General features: G+C 46.9%; 13 non-coding genes across 13 annotated transcripts; all 13 read right to left on the bottom strand.

The window, feature by feature from the left end:
* Nucleotides 1–1,015: 1,015 nt before the first annotated feature.
* On the bottom strand, nucleotides 1,016–1,088 carry Trnak-cuu (transfer RNA lysine (anticodon CUU)). The gene has a single exon. It is a non-coding gene; the product is annotated as a tRNA-Lys (tRNA).
* A 1,454-nt stretch (nucleotides 1,089–2,542) lies between these two features.
* Trnak-cuu (transfer RNA lysine (anticodon CUU)) lies at nucleotides 2,543–2,615 on the bottom strand. The gene has a single exon. It is a non-coding gene; the product is annotated as a tRNA-Lys (tRNA).
* Nucleotides 2,616–4,075: 1,460 nt separating this feature from the next.
* On the bottom strand, nucleotides 4,076–4,148 carry Trnak-cuu (transfer RNA lysine (anticodon CUU)). The gene has a single exon. It is a non-coding gene; the product is annotated as a tRNA-Lys (tRNA).
* A 1,423-nt stretch (nucleotides 4,149–5,571) lies between these two features.
* Nucleotides 5,572–5,644, bottom strand: Trnak-cuu (transfer RNA lysine (anticodon CUU)). Its single transcript has one exon. It is a non-coding gene; the product is annotated as a tRNA-Lys (tRNA).
* A 1,463-nt stretch (nucleotides 5,645–7,107) lies between these two features.
* On the bottom strand, nucleotides 7,108–7,180 carry Trnak-cuu (transfer RNA lysine (anticodon CUU)). The gene has a single exon. It is a non-coding gene; the product is annotated as a tRNA-Lys (tRNA).
* Nucleotides 7,181–8,622: 1,442 nt separating this feature from the next.
* Nucleotides 8,623–8,695, bottom strand: Trnak-cuu (transfer RNA lysine (anticodon CUU)). The gene has a single exon. It is a non-coding gene; the product is annotated as a tRNA-Lys (tRNA).
* Nucleotides 8,696–10,127: 1,432 nt separating this feature from the next.
* On the bottom strand, nucleotides 10,128–10,200 carry Trnak-cuu (transfer RNA lysine (anticodon CUU)). The gene has a single exon. It is a non-coding gene; the product is annotated as a tRNA-Lys (tRNA).
* Nucleotides 10,201–11,633: 1,433 nt separating this feature from the next.
* On the bottom strand, nucleotides 11,634–11,706 carry Trnak-cuu (transfer RNA lysine (anticodon CUU)). Its single transcript has one exon. It is a non-coding gene; the product is annotated as a tRNA-Lys (tRNA).
* A 1,429-nt stretch (nucleotides 11,707–13,135) lies between these two features.
* Nucleotides 13,136–13,208, bottom strand: Trnak-cuu (transfer RNA lysine (anticodon CUU)). The gene has a single exon. It is a non-coding gene; the product is annotated as a tRNA-Lys (tRNA).
* A 1,430-nt stretch (nucleotides 13,209–14,638) lies between these two features.
* Nucleotides 14,639–14,711, bottom strand: Trnak-cuu (transfer RNA lysine (anticodon CUU)). The gene has a single exon. It is a non-coding gene; the product is annotated as a tRNA-Lys (tRNA).
* A 1,431-nt stretch (nucleotides 14,712–16,142) lies between these two features.
* Trnak-cuu (transfer RNA lysine (anticodon CUU)) lies at nucleotides 16,143–16,215 on the bottom strand. The gene has a single exon. It is a non-coding gene; the product is annotated as a tRNA-Lys (tRNA).
* Nucleotides 16,216–17,666: 1,451 nt separating this feature from the next.
* Nucleotides 17,667–17,739, bottom strand: Trnak-cuu (transfer RNA lysine (anticodon CUU)). Its single transcript has one exon. It is a non-coding gene; the product is annotated as a tRNA-Lys (tRNA).
* Nucleotides 17,740–19,171: 1,432 nt separating this feature from the next.
* On the bottom strand, nucleotides 19,172–19,244 carry Trnak-cuu (transfer RNA lysine (anticodon CUU)). Its single transcript has one exon. It is a non-coding gene; the product is annotated as a tRNA-Lys (tRNA).
* Nucleotides 19,245–19,991: the final 747 nt, after the last annotated feature.

The following is a 19,991-nucleotide window of genomic DNA, read 5'->3' as shown; positions in this document are numbered from 1 at the left end:
TGACAGCATTCGATTCTGTAATCTTCAGATCCGAAGTCCGACGCCTTATCCATTAGGCCACACAGTCACTGACGACCAAGTGCAACTTGTATATGACTCATCTCGAAACGCTCACACCCCTGATAATTTGTGTTTTCGTTCTACACAGCCGCTGCCCTTGCTCTTTCCCACCCATTCGTTACATTCAACCTCTTACGTGACCGAACAAATATAGACTGGGAAACAAGACCACACACTTCGTGCATACGGAATCGAAGGCAGGGCGTGCCTCGCCGCATTTGCCACGATGGCCATTTGCTACTTCTGCAGAAGCAGCAGCGGCGGCGACGACGACGACGACGACGACGACGACGACGACGACGACGACGACGACGACGACGACCGCGAGAGGCTCTGACATATGTGAGAAATACATCTATAAAATGTAATTCAGACTGCCTCGTCCCACCTTATGCTGAACCGCTTTGGCAAAGGCTTTATCTGCGCCATTCGAATTAATCACATCTGAGAGTAATTCTTAATAAAAGGCATCTCGCTAATTGTTCGTCATCACAGATACTGTTTGCTATACGGCCACGACGCGCAACTGATTTCCAAAATTCGACTTCTTCCTTTGAGGATGGAACTCACGACCCTTGGTTTACTAGTCCAGTGCTCTACCACTGAGCGAAAGAGGCGCGGCCTAGCGGTGCTTTTGCGTACTTCGTCCTTACAGTCGTCTGGATCATCAGACTTCAGCAGACAACACTTCATATTACCGACTAATATTTGCAGCTATGGTGACCCATTATTGCTTGGCTACACATCTGACACGTAACCGATGTCCTCTCCAAACAACAACACTTGCCTTTCAGAACATGTCTTTCACACATGTCTACAAAATCACCTTCACCTTCAAATACAGTTTCCTTGCGACTGACAGAGACGTAGGCAAAGTTTAAAGTTGCTATTTCCATTACATCACGTTAATCAGAAAAACGGTAATTTACATCTGCAGCGGAACAAAATTCCGTTTCGCCCAGCGTGGGGCTCGATCCCACGACCCTGAGATTAAGAGTCTCATGCTCTACCGACTGAGCTAGCCGGGCTGCTTCGGTGAATGCTTGCCGGGCAGCACGTCACACAGTACTCGTTTGGGTTGGGTGGTCCCATACAGAATCTCTCCATGCTGCCTAATGTTTTCCTAACGTCACACTCGTCACGTAATTCACTTTTATTTCATAATCATTTCTGAGAGGTAAGGAATTGCATGACAACCTGCAGAGCTAGTGGCATCAAAATTAACACTCATACTTGATGTGACTCAAAATGCGAACGAGTTACTTTCCGACGTTGTTTTAGATGTGCAAGTGCCAGTGGAAACTCGCGGTGACGGCACTCTGCCGACCATTTCGCTAGTTAACACCGGTCTTGTAGTGTGTGTTTCAAGCTGAAGAGCATCTCCAAGCAGAAAATGGTCAACAGCAACATTCAGACGGTTTAGTACTGCTCAAATGCTACATTAAAACGGTATGTTTCTTTTTCAGAACTGATAAAACACGAGCGTGACAGCATTCGAACCTGTAATCTTCAGATCCGAAGTCCAGCGCCTTATCTATTAGGCCACACAGTCACTGACGTCCAAGTGCAACTTGTATATGACTCATCTCGAAACGCTCACACCCCTGATAATTTGTGTTTTCGTTCTACACAGCCGCTGCCCTTGCTCTTTCCCACCCATTCGTTACATTCAACCTCTTACGTGACCGAACAAATATAGACTGGGAAACAAGACCACACACTTCGTGCATACGGAATCGAAGGCAGGGCGTGCCTCGCCGCATTTGCCACGATGGCCATTTGCTACTTCTGCAGAAGCGGCGGCGGCGGCGGCGGCGGCGGCGGCGGCGGCGGCGACGACGACGACGACCGCGAGAGGCTCTAGCATATGTGAGAAATACATCTATAAAATGTAATTCAGACTGCCTCGTCCCACCTTATGCTGAACCGCTTTGGCAAAGGCTTTATCTGCGCCATTCGCCTTAATCACATCTGAGAGTAATTCTTAATAAAAGGCATCTCGCTAATTGTTCGTCATCACAGATACTGTTTGCTATACGGCCACGACGCGCAACTGATTTCCAAAATTCGACTTCTGCCTTTGAGGATGGAACTCACGACCCTTGGTTTACTAGTCCAGTGCTCTACCACTGAGCTAAAGAGGCGCGGCCTAGCGGTACCTTTGCGTACTTCGTCCTTACGGTCGTCTGGATCATCAGACTTCAGCTGACAACACTTCATATTACCGACTAATATTTGCAGCTATGGCGACCCATTACTGCTTGGCTACACATCTGACACGTAACCGATGTCCTCTCCAAACAACAACACTTGCATTTCAGAACATGTCTTTCACACATGTCTACAAAATCACCTTCACCTTCAAATACAGTTTCCTTGCGACTGACAGAGACGTAGGCAAAGTTTAAAGTTGCTATTTCCATTACATCACGTTAATCAGAAAAACGGTAATTTACATCTGCAGCGGAACAAAATTCCGTTTCGCCCAGCGTGGGGCTCGAACCCACGACCCTGAGATTAAGAGTCTCATGCTCTACCGACTGAGCTAGCCGAGCTGCTTCGGTGAATACTTGCCGGGCAGCACGTCACACAGTACTCGTTTGGGTTGGGTGGTCCCATACAGAATCTCTCCATGTTGCCTAATGTTTTCCTAACGTCACACTCGTCACGTACTACACTTTTATTTCATAATCATTTCTGGGAGGTAAGGAATTGCATGACAACCTGCAGAGCTAGTGGCGTCAAAATTAACACTCATACTTGATGTGACTCAAAAGGCGAACGAGTTACTTTCCGACGTTGTTTTAGATGTGCAAGTGCCAGTGGAAACTCGCGGTGACGGCACTCTGCCGACCATTTCGCTAGTTAACACCGGTCTTGTAGTGTGTGTTTCAAGCTGAAGAGCATCTCCAAGCTGAAAATGGTCAACAGCAACATTCAGACGGTTTCGTACTGCTCAAATGCTACATTAAAACGGTATGTTTCTTTTTCAGAACTGATAAAACACGAGCGTGACAGCATTCGATTCTGTAATCTTCAGATCCGAAGTCCGACGCCTTATCCATTAGGCCACACAGTCACTGACGACCAAGTGCAACTTGTATATGACTCATCTCGAAACGCTCACACCCCTGATAATTTGTGTTTTCGTTCTACACAGCCGCTGCCCTTGCTCTTTCCCACCCATTCGTTACATTCAACCTCTTACGTGACCGACCAAATATAGACTGGGAAACAAGACCACACACTTCGTGCATACGGAATCGAAGGCAGGGCGTGCCTCGCCGCATTTGCCACGATGGCCATTTGCTACTTCTGCAGAAGCAGCGGCGGCGACGACGACGACGACGACGACGACGACGACGACGACGATGACGACGACCGCGAGAGGCTCTGACATATGTGAGAAATACATCTATAAAATGTAATTCAGACTGCCTCGTCCCACCTTATGCTGAACCGCTTTGGCAAAGGCTTTATCTGCGCCATTCGAATTAATCACATCTGAGAGTAATTCTTAATAAAAGGCATTTCGCTAATTGTTCGTCATCACAGATACTGTTTGCTATACGGCCACGACGCGCAACTGATTTCCAAAATTCGACTTCTTCCTTTGAGGATGGAACTCACGACCCTTGGTTTACTAGTCCAGTGCTCTACCACTGAGCGAAAGAGGCGCGGCCTAGCGGTGCTTTTGCGTACTTCGTCCTTACGGTCGTCTGGATCATCAGACTTCAGCAGACAACACTTCATATTACCGACTAATATTTGCAGCTATGGCGACCCATTATTGCTTGGCTACACATCTGACACGTAACCGATGTCCTCTCCAAACAACAACACTTGCCTTTCAGAACATGTCTTTCACACATGTCTACAAAATCACCTTCACCTTCAAATACAGTTTCCTTGCGACTGACAGAGACGTAGGCAAAGTTTAAAGTTGCTATTTCCATTACATCACGTTAATCAGAAAAACGGTAATTTACATCTGCAGCGGAACAAAATTCCGTTTCGCCAAGCGTGGGGCTCGAACCCACGACCCTGAGATTAAGAGTCTCATGCTCTACCGACTGAGCTAGCCGGGCTGCTTCGGTGAATGCTTGCCGGGCAGCACGTCACACAGTACTCGTTTGGGTTGGGTGGTCCCATACAGAATCTCTCCAAGCTGCCTAATGTTTTCCTAACGTCACACTCGTCACGTAATTCACTTTTATTTCATAATCATTTCTGAGAGGTAAGGAATTGCATGACAACCTGCAGAGCTAGTGGCATCAAAATTAACACTCATACTTGATGTGACTCAAAAGGCGAACGAGTTACTTTCCGACGTTGTTTTAGATGTGCAAGTGCCAGTGGAAACTCGCGGTGACGGCACTCTGCCGACCATTTCGCTAGTTAACACCGGTCTTGTAGTGTGTGTTTCAAGCTCAAGAGCATCTCCAAGCAGAAAATGGTCAACAGCAACATTCAGACGGTTTCGTACTGCTCAAATGCTACATTAAAACGGTATGTTTCTTTTTCAGAACTGATAAAACACGAGCGTGGCAGCATTCGAACCTGTAATCTTCAGATCCGAAGTCCAGCGCCTTATCTATTAGGCCACACAGTCACTGACGTCCAAGTGTAACTTGTATGTGACTCATCTCGAAACGCTCACACCCCTGATAATTTGTGTTTTCGTTCTACACAGCCGCTGCCCTTGCTCTTTCCCACCCATTCGTTACATTCAACCTCTTACGTGACCGACCAAATATAGACTGGGAAACAAGACCACACACTTTGTGCATACGGAATCGAAGGCAGGGCGTGCCTCGCCGCATTTGCCACGATGGCCATTTGCTACTTCTGCAGAAGCGGCGGCGGCGACGACGACGACCGCGAGAGGCTCTGACATATGTGAGAAATACATCTATAAAATGTAATTCAGACTGCCTCGTCCCACCTTATGCTGAACCGCTTTGGCAAAGGCTTTATCTGCGCCATTCGCCTTAATCACATCTGAGAGTAATTCTTAATAAAAGGCATGTTGCTAATTGTTCGTCATCACAGATACTGTTTGCTATACGGCCACGACGCGCAACTGATTTCCAAAATTCGACTTCTTCCTTTGAGGATGGAACTCACGACCCTTGGTTTACTAGTTCAGTGCTCTACCGCTGAGCTAAAGAGGCGCGGCCTAGCGGTACTTTTGCGTACTTCGTCCTTACGGTCGTCTGGATCATCAGACTTTAGCTGCAACACTTCATATTACCGACTAATATTTGCAGCTATGGCGACCCATTACTGCTTGGCTACACATCTGACACGTAACCGATGTCCTCTCCAAACAACAACACTTGCATTTCAGAACATGTCTTTCACACATATCTACAAAATCACCTTCACCTTCAAATACAGTTTCCTTGCGACTGACAGAGACGTAGGCAAAGTTTAAAGTTGCTATTTCCATTACATCACGTTAATCAGAAAAACGGTAATTTACATCTGCAGCGGAACAAAATTCCGTTTCGCCCAGCGTGGGGCTCGAACCCACGACTCTGAGATTAAGAGTCTCATGCTCTACCGACTGAGCTAGCCGGGCTGCTTCGGTGAATACTTGCCGGGCAGCACGTCACACAGTACTCGTTTGGGTTGGGTGGTCCCATACAGAATCTCTCCATGTTGCCTAATGTTTTCCTAACGTCACACTCGTCACGTACTTCACTTTTATTTCATAATCATTTCTGAGAGGTAAGGAATTGCATGACAACCTGCAGAGCTAGTGGCGTCAAAATTAACACTCATACTTGATGTGACTCAAAAGGCGAACGAGTTACTTTCCGACGTTGTTTTAGATGTGCAAGTGCCAGTGGAAACTCGCGGTGACGGCACTCTGCCGACCATTTCGCTAGTTAACACCGGTCTTGTAGTGTGTGTTTCAAGCTGAAGAGCATCTCCAAGCCGAAAATGGTCAACAGCAACATTCAGACGGTTTCGTACTGCTCAAATGCTACATTAAAACGGTATGTTTCTTTTTCAGAACTGATAAAACACGAGCGTGACAGCATTCGAACCTGTAATCTTCAGATCCGAAGTCCGACGCCTTATCCATTATGCCACACAGTCACTGACGACCAAGTGCAACTTGTATATGACTCATCTCGAAACGCTCACACCCCTGATAATTTGTTTTTTCGTTCTACACAGCCGCTGCCCTTGCTCTTTCCCACCCATTCGTTACATTCAACCTCTTACGTGACCGACCAAATATAGACTTGGAAACAAGACCACACACTTCGTGCATACGGAATCGAGGGCAGGGCGTGCCTCGCCGCATTTGCCACGATGGCCATTTGCTACTTCTGCAGAAGCAGCGGCGGCGACGACGACGACGACGACGACGACGACGACGACGACGACGACGACGACGACCGCGAGAGGCTCTGACATATGTGAGAAATACATCTATAAAATGTAATTCAGACTGCCTCGTCCCACCTTATGCTGAACCGCTTTGGCAAAGGCTTTATCTGCGCCATTCGAATTAATCACATCTGAGAGTAATTCTTAATAAAAGGCATCTCGCTAATTGTTCGTCATCACAGATACTGTTTGCTATACGGCCACGACGCGCAACTGATTTCCAAAATTCGACTTCTTCCTTTGAGGATGGAACTCACGACCCTTGGTTTTCTAGTCCAGTGCTCTACCACTGAGCGAAAGAGGCGCGGCCTAGCGGTGCTTTTGCGTACTTCGTCCTTACGGTCGTCTGGATCATCAGACTTCAGCAGACAACACTTCATATTACCGACTAATATTTGCAGCTATGGCGACCCATTATTGCTTGGCTACACATCTGACACGTAACCGATGTCCTCTCCAAACAACAACACTTGCCTTTCAGAACATGTCTTTCACACATGTCTACAAAATCACCTTCACCTTCAAATACAGTTTCCTTGCGACTGACAGAGACGTAGGCAAAGTTTAAAGTTGCTATTTCCATTACATCACGTTAATCAGAAAAACGGTAATTTACATCTGCAGCGGAACAAAATTCCGTTTCGCCCAGCGTGGGGCTCGATCCCACGACCCTGAGATTAAGAGTCTCATGCTCTACCGACTGAGCTAGCCGGGCTGCTTCGGTGAATGCTTGCCGGGCAGCACGTCACACAGTACTCGTTTGGGTTGGGTGGTCCCATACAGAATCTCTCCATGCTGCCTAATGTTTTCCTAACGTCACACTCGTCACGTACTACACTTTTATTTCATAATCATTTCTGAGAGGTAAGGAATTGCATGACAACCTGCAGAGCTAGTGGCATCAAAATTAACACTCATACTTGATGTGACTCAAAAGGCGAACGAGTTACTTTCCGACGTTGTTTTAGATGTGCAAGTGCCAGTGGAAACTCGCGGTGACGGCACTCTGCCGACCATTTCGCTAGTTAACACCGGTCTTGTAGTGTGTGTTTCAAGCTCAAGAGCATCTCCAAGCAGAAAATGGTCAACAGCAACATTCAGACGGTTTAGTACTGCTCAAATGCTACATTAAAACGGTATGTTTCTTTTTCAGAACTGATAAAACACGAGCGTGACAGCATTCGAACCTGTAATCTTCAGATCCGAAGTCCAGCGCCTTATCTATTAGGCCACACAGTCACTGACGTCCAAGTGCAACTTGTATATGACTCATCTCGAAACGCTCACACCCCTGATAATTTGTGTTTTCGTTCTACACAGCCGCTGCCCTTGCTCTTTCCCACCCATTCGTTACATTCAACCTCTTACGTGACCGACCAAATATAGACTGGGAAACAAGACCACACACTTCGTGCATACGGAATCGAAGGAACGGCGTGCCTCGCCGCATTTGCCACGATGGCCATTTGCTACTTCTGCAGAAGCAGCGGCGGCGACGACGACGACGACGACGACGACGACGACCGCGAGACGCTCTGACATATGTGAGAAATACATCTATAAAATGTAATTCAAACTGCCTCGTCCCACATTATGCTGAACCGCTTTGGCAAAGGCTTTATCTGCGCCATTCGCCTTAATCTCATCTGAGAGTAATTCTTAATAAAATGCATGTCGCTAATTGTTCGTCATCACAGATACTGTTTGCTATACGGCCACGACGCGCAACTGATTTCGAAAATTCGACTTCTTCCTTTGAGGATGGAACTCACGACCCTTGGTTTACTAGTCCAGCGCTCTAACACTGAGCTAAAGAGGCGCGGCCTAGCGGTACTTTTGCGTACTTCGTCCTTACGGTCGTCTGGATCATCAGACTTCAGCTGACAACACTTCATATTACCGACTAATATTTGCAGCTATGGCGACCCATTACTGCTTGGCTACACATCTGACACGTAACCGATGTCCTCTCCAAACAACAACACTTGCATTTCAGAACATGTCTTTCACACATGTCTACAAAATCACCTTCACCTTCAAATACAGTTTCCTTGCGACTGACAGAGACGTAGGCAAAGTTTAAAGTTGCTATTTCCATTACATCACGTTAATCAGAAAAACGGTAATTTACATCTGCAGCGTAACAAAACTCCGTTTCGCCCAACGTGGGCCTCGAACCCACGACCCTGAGATTAAGAGTCTCATGCTCTACCGACTGAGCTAGCCGGGCTGCTTCGGTGAATACTTGCTGGGCAGCACGTCACACAGTACTCGTTTGGGTTGGGTGGTCCCATACAGAATCTCTCCATGCTGCCTAATGTTTTCCTAACGTCACACTCGTCACGTACTTCACTTTTATTTCATAATCATTTCTGAGAGGTAAGGAATTGCATGACAACCTGCAGAGCTAGTGGCGTCAAAATTAACACTCATACTTGATGTGACTCAAAAGGCGAACGAGTTACTTTCCGACGTTGTTTTAGATGTGCAAGTGCCAGTGGAAACTCGCGGTGACGGCACTCTGCCGACCATTTCGCTAGTTAACCCCGGTCTTGTAGTGTGTGTTTCAAGCTCAAGAGCATCTCCAAGCAGAAAATGGTCAACAGCAACATTCAGACGGTTTCGTACTGCTCAAATGCTACATTAAAACGGTATGTTTCTTTTTCAGAACTGATAAAACACGAGCGTGACAGCATTCGAACCTGTAATCTTCAGATCCGAAGTCCGACGCCTTATCCATTAGGCCACACAGTCACTGACGACCAAGTGCAACTTGTATATGACTCATCTCGAAACGCTCACACCCCTGATAATTTGTGTTTTCGTTCTACACAGCCGCTGCCCTTGCTCTTTCCCACCCATTCGTTACATTCAACCTCTTACGTGACCGACCATATATAGACTGGGAAACAAGACCACACACTTTGTGCATACGGAATCGAAGGCAGGGCGTGCCTCGCCGCATTTGCCACGATGGCCATTTGCTACTTCTGCAGAAGCAGCGGCGGCGACGACGACGACGACGACGACCGCGAGAGGCTCTGACATATGTGGAAATACATCTATAGATTGTAATTCAGACTGCCTCGTCCCACCTTATGCTGAACCGCTTTGGCAAAGGCTTTATCTGCGCCATTCGCCTTAATCACATCTGAGAGTAATTCTTAATAAAAGGCATGTCGCTAATTCTTCGTCATCACAGATACTGTTTGCTATACGGCCACGACGCGCAACTGATTTCCAAAATTCGACTTCTTCCTTTCAGGATGGAACTCACGACCCTTGGTTTACTAGTCCAGTGCTCTACCACTGAGCTAAAGAGGCGCGGCCTAGCGGTGCTTTTGCGTACTTCGTCCTTACGGTCGTCTGGATCATCAGACTTCAGCTGACAACACTTCATATTACCGACTAATATTTGCAGCTATGGCGACCCATTATTGCTTGGCTACACATCTGACACGTAACCGATGTCCCCTCCAAACAACAACACTTGCATTTCAGAACATGTCTTTCACACATGTCCACAAAATCACCTTCACCTTCAAATACAGTTTCCTTGCGACTGACAGAGACGTAGGCAAAGTTTAAAGTTGCTATTTCCATTACATCACGTTAATCAGAAAAACGGTAATTTACATCTGCAGCGGAACAAAATTCCGTTTCGCCCAGCGTGGGGCTCGAACCCACGACCCTGAGATTAAGAGTCTCATGCTCTACCGACTTAGCTAGCCGGGCTGCTTCGGTGAATGCTTGCCGGGCAGCACGTCACACAGTACTCGTTTGGGTTGGGTGGTCCCATACAGAATCTCTCCATGCTGCCTAATGTTTTCCTAACGTCACACTCGTCACGTACTTCACTTTTATTTCATAATCATTTCTGAGAGGTAAGGAATTGCATGACAACCTGCAGAGCTAGTGGCGTCAAAATTAACACTCATACTTGATGTGACTCAAAAGGCGAACGAGTTACTTTCCGACGTTGTTTTAGATGTGCAAGTGCCAGTGGAAACTCGCGGTGACGGCACTCTGCCGACCATTTCGCTAGTTAACACCGGTCTTGTAGTGTGTGTTTCAAGCTCAAGAGCATCTCCAAGAAGAAAATGGTCAACAGCAACATTCAGACGGCTTCTTACTGCTCAAATGCTACATTAAAACGGTATGTTTCTTTTTCAGAACTGATAAAACACGAGCGTGACAGCATTCGAACCTGTAATCTTCAGATCCGAAGTCCGACGCCTTATCCATTAGGCCACACAGTCACTGACGACCAAGTGCAACTTGTATATGACTCATCTCGAAACGCTCACACCCCTGATAATTTGTGTTTTCTTTCTACACAGCCGCTGCCCTTGCTCTTTCCCACCCATTCGTTACATTCAACCTCTTACGTGACCGACCAAATATAGACTGGGAAACAAGACCACACACTTCGTGCATACGGAATCGAAGGCACGGCGTGCCTCGCCGCATTTGCCACGATGGCCATTTGCTACTTCTGCAGAAGCGGCGGCGGCGACGACGACGACGACGACGACCGCGAGAGGCTCTGACATATGTGAGAAATACATCTATAAAATGTAATTCAGACTGCCTCGTCCCACCTTATGCTGAACCGCTTTGGCAAAGGCTTTATCTGCGCTATTCGCCTTAATCACATCTGAGAGTAATTCTTAATTAAAGGCATGTCGCTAATTGTTCGTCATCACAGATACTGTTTGCTATACGGCCACGACGCGCAACTGATTTCCAAAATTCGACTTCTTCCTTTCAGGATGGAACTCACGACCCTTGGTTTACTAGTGCAGCGCCCTACCACTGAGCTAAAGAGGCGCGGCCTAGCGGTACTTTTGCGTACTTCGTCTTTACGGTCGTCTGGATCATCAGACTTCAGCAGACAACACTTCATATTACCGACTAATATTTGCAGCTATGGCGACCCATTACTGCTTGGCTACACATCTGACACGTAACCGATGTCCCCTCCAAACAACAACACTTGCATTTCAGAACATGTCTTTCACACATGTCCACAGAATCACCTTCACCTTCAAATACAGTTTCCTTGCGACTGACAGAGACGTAGGCAAAGTTTAAAGTTGCTATTTCCATTACATCACGTTAATCAGAAAAACGGTAATTTACATCTGCAGCGGAACAAAATTCCGTTTCGCCCAGCGTGGGGCTCGAACCCACGACCCTGAGATTAAGAGTCTCATGCTCTACCGACTTAGCTAGCCGGGCTGCTTCGGTGAATGCTTGCCGGGCAGCACGTCACACAGTACTCGTTTGGGTTGGGTGGTCCCATACAGAATCTCTCCATGCTGCCTAATGTTTTCCTAACGTCACACTCGTCACGTACTTCACTTTTATTTCATAATCATTTCTGAGAGGTAAGGAATTGCATGACAACCTGCAGAGCTAGTGGCGTCAAAATTAACACTCATACTTGATGTGACTCAAAAGGCGAACGAGTTACTTTCCGACGTTGTTTTAGATGTGCAAGTGCCATTCGAGACTCGCGGTGACGGCACTCTGCCGACCATTTCGCTAGTTAACACCGGTCTTGTAGTGTGTGTTTCAAGCTCAAGAGCATCTCCAAGAAGAAAATGGTCAACAGCAACATTCAGACGGCTTCGTACTGCTCAAATGCTACATTAAAACGGTATGTTTCTTTTTCAGAACTGATAAAGCACGAGCGTGACAGCATTCGAACCTGTAATCTTCAGATCCGAAGCCCGACACCTTATCCATTAGGCCACACAGTCACTGACGACCAAGTGCAACTTGTATAGGACTCATCTCGAAACGCTCACACCCATGATAATTTGTGTTTTCGTTCTACACAGCCGCTGCCCTTGCTCTTTCCCACCCATTCGTTACATTCAACCTCTTACGTGACCGACCAAATATAGACTGGGAAACAAGACCACACAATTCGTGCATACGGAATCGAAGGCAGGGCGTGCCTCGCCGCATTGGCCACGATGGCCATTTCCTACTTCTGCAGAAGCAGCGGCGGCGACGACGACGACGACGACCGCGAGAGGCTCTGACATATGTGGAAATACATCTATAAAATGTAATTCAGACTACCTCGTCCCACCTTATGCTGAACCGCTTTGGCAAAGGCTTTATCTGCGCCATGCGAATTAATCACATCTGAGAGTAATTCTTAATAAAAGGCATGTCGCTAATTGTTCGTCATCATAGATACTGTTTGCTATACGGCCACGACGCGCAACTGATTTCCAAAATTCGACTTCTTCCTTTGAGGATGGAACTCACGACCCTTGGTTTACTAGTCCAGTGCTCTACCACTGAGCTAAAGAGGCGCGGCCTAGCGGTACTTTTGCGTACTTCGTCCTTACGGTCGTCTGGATCATGAGACTTCAGCTGACAACACTTCATATTACCGACTAATATTTGCAGCTATGGCAACCCATTACTGCTTGGCTACACATCTGACACGTAACCGATGTCCTCTCCAAACAACAACACTTGCATTTCAGAACATGTCTTTCACACATGTCTACAAAATAACCTTCACCTTCAAATACAGTTTCCTTGCGACTGACAGAGACTTAGGCAAAGTTTAAAGTTGCTATTTCCATTACATCACGTTAATCAGAAAATCAGTAATTTACATCTGCAGCGGAACAAAATTCCGTTTCGCCCAGCGTGGGGCTCGAACCCACGACCATGAGATTAAGAGTCTCATGCTCTACCGACTGAGCTAGCCGGGCTGCTTCGGTGAATACTTGCCGGCAGCACGTCACACAGTACTCGTTTGGGTTGGGTGGTCCCATACAGAATCTCTCCATGCTGCCTAATGTTTTCCTAACGTCACACTCGTCACGTACTTCACTTTTATTTCATAATCATTTCTGAGAGGTAAGGAATTGCATGACAACCTGCAGAGCTAGTGGCGTCAAAATTAACACTCATACTTGATGTGACTCAAAAGGCGAACGAGTTACTTTCCGACGTTGTTTTAGATGGGCAAGGGCCAGTGGAAACTCGCGGTGACGGCACTCTGCCGACCATTTCGCTAGTTAACACCGGTCTTGTAGTGTGTGTTTCCAGCTCAAGAGCATCTCCAAGCAGAAAATGGTCAACAGCAACATTCAGACGGTTTCGTACTGATAAAATGCTACATTAAAACGGTATGTTTCTTTTTCAGAACTGATAAAACACGAGCGTGACAGCATTCGAACCTGTAATCTTCAGATCCGAAGCCCGACGCCTTATCCATTAGGCCACACAGTCACTGACGACCAAGTGCAACTTGTATATGACTCATCTCGAAACGCTCACACCCCTGATAATTTGTGTTTTCGTTCTACACAGCCGCTGCCCTTGCTCTTTCCCACCCATTCGTTACATTCAACCTCTTACGTGACCGACCAAATATAGACTGGGAAAACAAGACCACACACTTTGTGCATACGGAATCGAAGGCAGGGCGTGCCTCGCCGCATTTGCCACGATGGCCATTTGCTACTTCTGCAGAAGCAGCGGCAGCGACGACGACGACGACGACCGCGAGAGGCTCTGACATATGTGAGAAATACATCTATAAAATGTAATTCAGACTGCCTCGTCCCACCTTATGCTGAACCGCTTTGGCAAAGGCTTTATCTGCGCCATTCGCCTTAATCACATCTGAGAGTAATTCTTAATAAAAGGCATGTCGCTAATTGTTCGTCATCACAGATACTGTTTGCTATACGGCCACGACGCGCAACTGATTTCCAAAATTCGACTTCTTCCTTTGAGGATGGAACTCACGACTCTTGGTTTACTAGTCCAGCGCCCTACCACTGAGCTAAAGAGGCGCGGCCTAGCGGTACGTTTGCGTACTTCGTCTTTACGGTCGTCTGGATCATCAGACTTCAGCTGACAACACTTCATATTACCGACTAATATTTGCAGCTATGGCGACCCATTACTGCTTGGCTACACATCTGACACGTAACCGATGTCCTCTCCAAACAACAACAATTGCATTTCAGAACATGTCTTTCACACATGTCTACAAAATCACCTTCACCTTCAAATACAGTTTCCTTGCGACTGACAGAGACGTAGGCAAAGTTTAAAGTTGCTATTTCCATTACATCACGTTAATCAGAAAAACGGTAATTTACATCTGCAGCGGAACAAAATTCCGTTTCGGACAGCGTGGGACTCGAACCCACGACCCGGAGAATAAGAGTCTCATGCTCTACCGACTGAGCTAGCCGGGCTGCTTCCGTGAATACTTGCCGGGCAGCACGTCACACAGTACTCGTTTGTGTTGGGTGGTCCCATACAGAATCTCTCCATGCTGCCTAATGTTTTCCTAACGTCACACTCGTCACGTACTTCACTTTTATTTCATAATCATTTCTGAGAGGTAAGGAATTGCATGACAACCTGCAGAGCTAGTGGCGTCAAAATTAACACTCATACTTGATGTGACTCAAAAGGCGAACGAGTTACTTTCCGACGTTGTTTTAGATATGCAAGTGCCAGTGGAAACTCGCGGTGACGGCACTCTGCCGACCATTTCGCTAGTTAACACCGGTCTTGTAGTGTGTGTTTCAAGCTCAAGAGCATCTCCAAGCAGAAAATGGTCAACAGCAACATTCAGACGGTTTCGTACTGCTCAAATGCTACATTAAAACGGTATGTTTCTTTTTCAGAACTGATAAAACACGAGCGTGACAGCATTCGATTCTGTAATCTTCAGATCCGAAGTCCGACGCCTTATCCATTAGGCCACACAGTCACTGACGACCAAGTGCAACTTGTATATGACTCATCTCGAAACGCTCACACCCCTGATAATTTGTGTTTTCGTTCTACACAGCCGCTGCCCTTGCTCTTTCCCACCCATTCGTTACATTCAACCTCTTACGTGACCGACCAAATATAGACTGGGAAAACAAGACCACACACTTTGTGCATACGGAATCGAAGGCAGGGCGTGCCTCGCCGCATTTGCCACGATGGCCATTTGCTACTTCTGCAGAAGCAGCGGAAGCGACGACGACGACGACGACCGCGAGAGGCTCTGACATATGTGAGAAATACATCTATAAAATGTAATTCAGACTGCCTCGTCCCACCTTATGCTGAACCGCTTTGGCAAAGGCTTTATCTGCGCCATTCGAATTAATCACATCTGAGAGTAATTCTTAATAAAAGGCATCTCGCTAATTGTTCGTCATCACAGATACTGTTTGCTATACGGCCACGACGCGCAACTGATTTCCAAAATTCGACTTCTTCCTTTGAGGATGGAACTCACGACCCTTGGTTTACTAGTCCAGTGCTCTACCACTGAGCGAAAGAGGCGCGGCCTAGCGGTGCTTTTGCGTACTTCGTCCTTACGGTCGTCTGGATCATCAGACTTCAGCAGACAACACTTCATATTACCGACTAATATTTGCAGCTATGGCGACCCATTATTGCTTGGCTACACATCTGACACGTAACCGATGTCCTCTCCAAACAACAACACTTGCCTTTCAGAACATGTCTTTCACACATGTCTACAAAATCACCTTCACCTTCAAATACAGTTTCCTTGCGACTGACAGAGACGTAGGCAAAGTTTAAAGTTGCTATTTCCATTACATCACGTTAATCAGAAAAACGGTAATTTACATCTGCAGCGGAACAAAATTCCGTTTCGCCCAGCGTGGGGCTCGATCCCACGACCCTGAGATTAAGAGTCTCATGCTCTACCGACTGAGCTAGCCGGGCTGCTTCGGTGAATGCTTGCCGGGCAGCACGTCACACAGTACTCGTTTGGGTTGGGTGGTCCCATACAGAATCTCTCCATGCTGCCTAATGTTTTCCTAACGTCACACTCGTCACGTACTACACTTTTATTTCATAATCATTTCTGAGAGGTAAGGAATTGCATGACAACCTGCAGAGCTAGTGGCATCAAAATTAACACTCATACTTGATGTGACTCAAAAGGCGAACGAGTTACTTTCCGACGTTGTTTTAGATGTGCAAGTGCCAGTGGAAACTCGCGGTGACGGCACTCTGCCGACCATTTCGCTAGTTAACACCGGTCTTGTAGTGTGTGTTTCAAGCTCAAGAGCATCTCCAAGCAGAAAATGGTCAACAGCAACATTCAGACGGTTTAGTACTGCTCAAATGCTACATTAAAACGGTATGTTTCTTTTTCAGAACTGATAAAACACGAGCGTGACAGCATTCGAACCTGTAATCTTCAGATCCGAAGTCCAGCGCCTTATCTATTAGGCCACACAGTGACTGACGTCCAAGTGCAACTTGTATATGACTCATCTCGAAACGCTCACACCCCTGATAATTTGTGTTTTCGTTCTACACAGCCGCTGCCCTTGCTCTTTCCCACCCATTCGTTACATTCAACCTCTTACGTGACCGACCAAATATAGACTGGGAAACAAGACCACACACTTCGTGCATACGGAATCGAAGGAACGGCGTGCCTCGCCGCATTTGCCACGATGGCCATTTGCTACTTCTGCAGAAGCAGCGGCGGCGACGACGACGACGACGACGACGACGACGACGACGACGACCGCGAGACGCTCTGACATATGTGAGAAATACATCTATAAAATGTAATTCAAACTGCCTCGTCCCACATTATGCTGAACCGCTTTGGCAAAGGCTTTATCTGCGCCATTCGCCTTAATCTCATCTGAGAGTAATTCTTAATAAAATGCATGTCGCTAATTGTTCGTCATCACAGATACTGTTTGCTATACGGCCACGACGCGCAACTGATTTCGAAAATTCGACTTCTTCCTTTGAGGATGGAACTCACGACCCTTGGTTTACTAGTCCAGCGCTCTAACACTGAGCTAAAGAGGCGCGGCCTAGCGGTACTTTTGCGTACTTCGTCCTTACGGTCGTCTGGATCATCAGACTTCAGCTGACAACACTTCATATTACCGACTAATATTTGCAGCTATGGCGACCCATTACTGCTTGGCTACACATCTGACACGTAACCGATGTCCTCTCCAAACAACAACACTTGCATTTCAGAACATGTCTTTCACACATGTCTACAAAATCACCTTCACCTTCAAATACAGTTTCCTTGCGACTGACAGAGACGTAGGCAAAGTTTAAAGTTGCTATTTCCATTACATCACGTTAATCAGAAAAACGGTAATTTACATCTGCAGCGTAACAAAACTCCGTTTCGCCCAGCGTGGGGCTCGAACCCACGACCCTGAGATTAAGAGTCTCATGCTCTACCGACTGAGCTAGCCGGGCTGCTTCGGTGAATACCTGCCGGGCAGCACGTCACACAGTACTCGTTTGGGTTGGGTGGTCCCATACAGAATCTCTCCATGCTGCCTAATGTTTTCCTAACGTCACACTCGTCACGTACTTCACTTTTATTTCATAATCATTTCTGAGAGGTAAGGAATTGCATGACAACCTGCAGAGCTAGTGGCGTCAAAATTAACACTCATACTTGATGTGACTCAAAAGGCGAACGAGTTACTTTCCGACGTTGTTTTAGATGTGCAAGTGCCATTCGAGACTCGCGGTGACGGCACTCTGCCGACCATTTCGCTAGTTAACACCGGTCTTGTAGTGTGTGTTTCAAGCTCAAGAGCATCTCCAAGAAGAAAATGGTCAACAGCAACATTCAGACGGCTTCGTACTGCTCAAATGCTACATTAAAACGGTATGTTTCTTTTTCAGAACTGATAAAACACGAGCGTGACAGCATTCGAACCTGTAATCTTCAGATCCGAAGCCCGACACCTTATCCATTAGGCCACACAGTCACTGACGACCAAGTGCAACTTGTATAGGACTCATCTCGAAACGCTCACACCCATGATAATTTGTGTTTTCGTTCTACACAGCCGCTGCCCTTGCTCTTTCCCACCCATTCGTTACATTCAACCTCTTACGTGACCGACCAAATATAGACTGGGAAACAAGACCACACAATTTGTGCATACGGAATCGAAGGCAGGGCGTGCCTCGCCGCATTGGCCACGATGGCCATTTCCTACTTCTGCAGAAGCAGCGGCGGCGACGACGACGACGACGACGACCGCGAGAGGCTCTGACATATGTGGAAATACATCTATAAAATGTAATTCAGACTACCTCGTCCCACCTTATGCTGAACCGCTTTGGCAAAGGCTTTATCTGCGCCATGCGAATTAATCACATCTGAGAGTAATTCTTAATAAAAGGCATGTCGCTAATTGTTCGTCATCATAGATACTGTTTGCTATACGGCCACGACGCGCAACTGATTTCCAAAATTCGACTTCTTCCTTTGAGGATGGAACTCACGACCCTTGGTTTACTAGTCCAGTGCTCTACCACTGAGCTAAAGAGGCGCGGCCTAGCGGTACTTTTGCGTACTTCGTCCTTACGGTCGTCTGGATCATCAGACTTCAGCTGACAACACTTCATATTACCGACTAATATTTGCAGCTATGGCAACCCATTACTGCTTGGCTACACATCTGACACGTAACCGATGTCCTCTCCAAACAACAACACTTGCATTTCAGAACATGTCTTTCACACATGTCTACAAAATAACCTTCACCTTCAAATACAGTTTCCTTGCGACTGACAGAGACTTAGGCAAAGTTTAAAGTTGCTATTTCCATTACATCACGTTAATCAGAAAATCAGTAATTTACATCTGCAGCGGAACAAAATTCCGTTTCGCCCAGCGTGGGGCTCGAACCCACGACCCTGAGATTAAGAGTCTCATGCTCTACCGACTGAGCTAGCCGGGCTGCTTCGGTGAATACTTGCCGGCAGCACGTCACACAGTACTCGTTTGGGTTGGGTGGTCCCATACAGAATCTCTCCATGCTGCCTAATGTTTTCCTAATGTCACACTCGTCACGTACTTCACTTTTATTTCATAATCATTTCTGAGAGGTAAGGAATTGCATGACAACCTGCAGAGCTAGTGGCGTCAAAATTAACACTCATACTTGATGTGACTCAAAAGGCGAACGAGTTACTTTCCGACGTTGTTTTAGATGGGCAAGTGCCAGTGGAAACTCGCGGTGACGGCACTCTGCCGACCATTTCGCTAGTTAACACCGGTCTTGTAGTGTGTGTTTCCAGCTCAAGAGCATCTCCAAGCAGAAAATGGTCAACAGCAACATTCAGACGGTTTCGTACTGCTCAAATGCTACATTAAAACGGTATGTTTCTTTTTCAGAACTGATAAAACACGAGCGTGACAGCATTCGAACCTGTAATCTTCAGATCCGAAGCCCGACGCCTTATCCATTAGGCCACACAGTCACTGACGACCAAGTGCAACTTGTATATGACTCATCTCGAAACGCTCACACCCCTGATAATTTGTGTTTTCGTTCTACACAGCCGCTGCCCTTGCTCTTTCCCACCCATTCGTTACATTCAACCTCTTACGTGACCGACCAAATATAGACTGGGAAAACAAGACCACACACTTTGTGCATACGGAATCGAAGGCAGGGCGTGCCTCGCCGCATTTGCCACGATGG

This window comes from Schistocerca gregaria, chromosome 8, assembly GCF_023897955.1.
Source record: "Schistocerca gregaria isolate iqSchGreg1 chromosome 8, iqSchGreg1.2, whole genome shotgun sequence".
Taxonomy (NCBI): Eukaryota; Metazoa; Arthropoda; class Insecta; order Orthoptera; family Acrididae; genus Schistocerca; species Schistocerca gregaria.
This window is presented reverse-complemented; position numbering and strand designations above follow the sequence as displayed.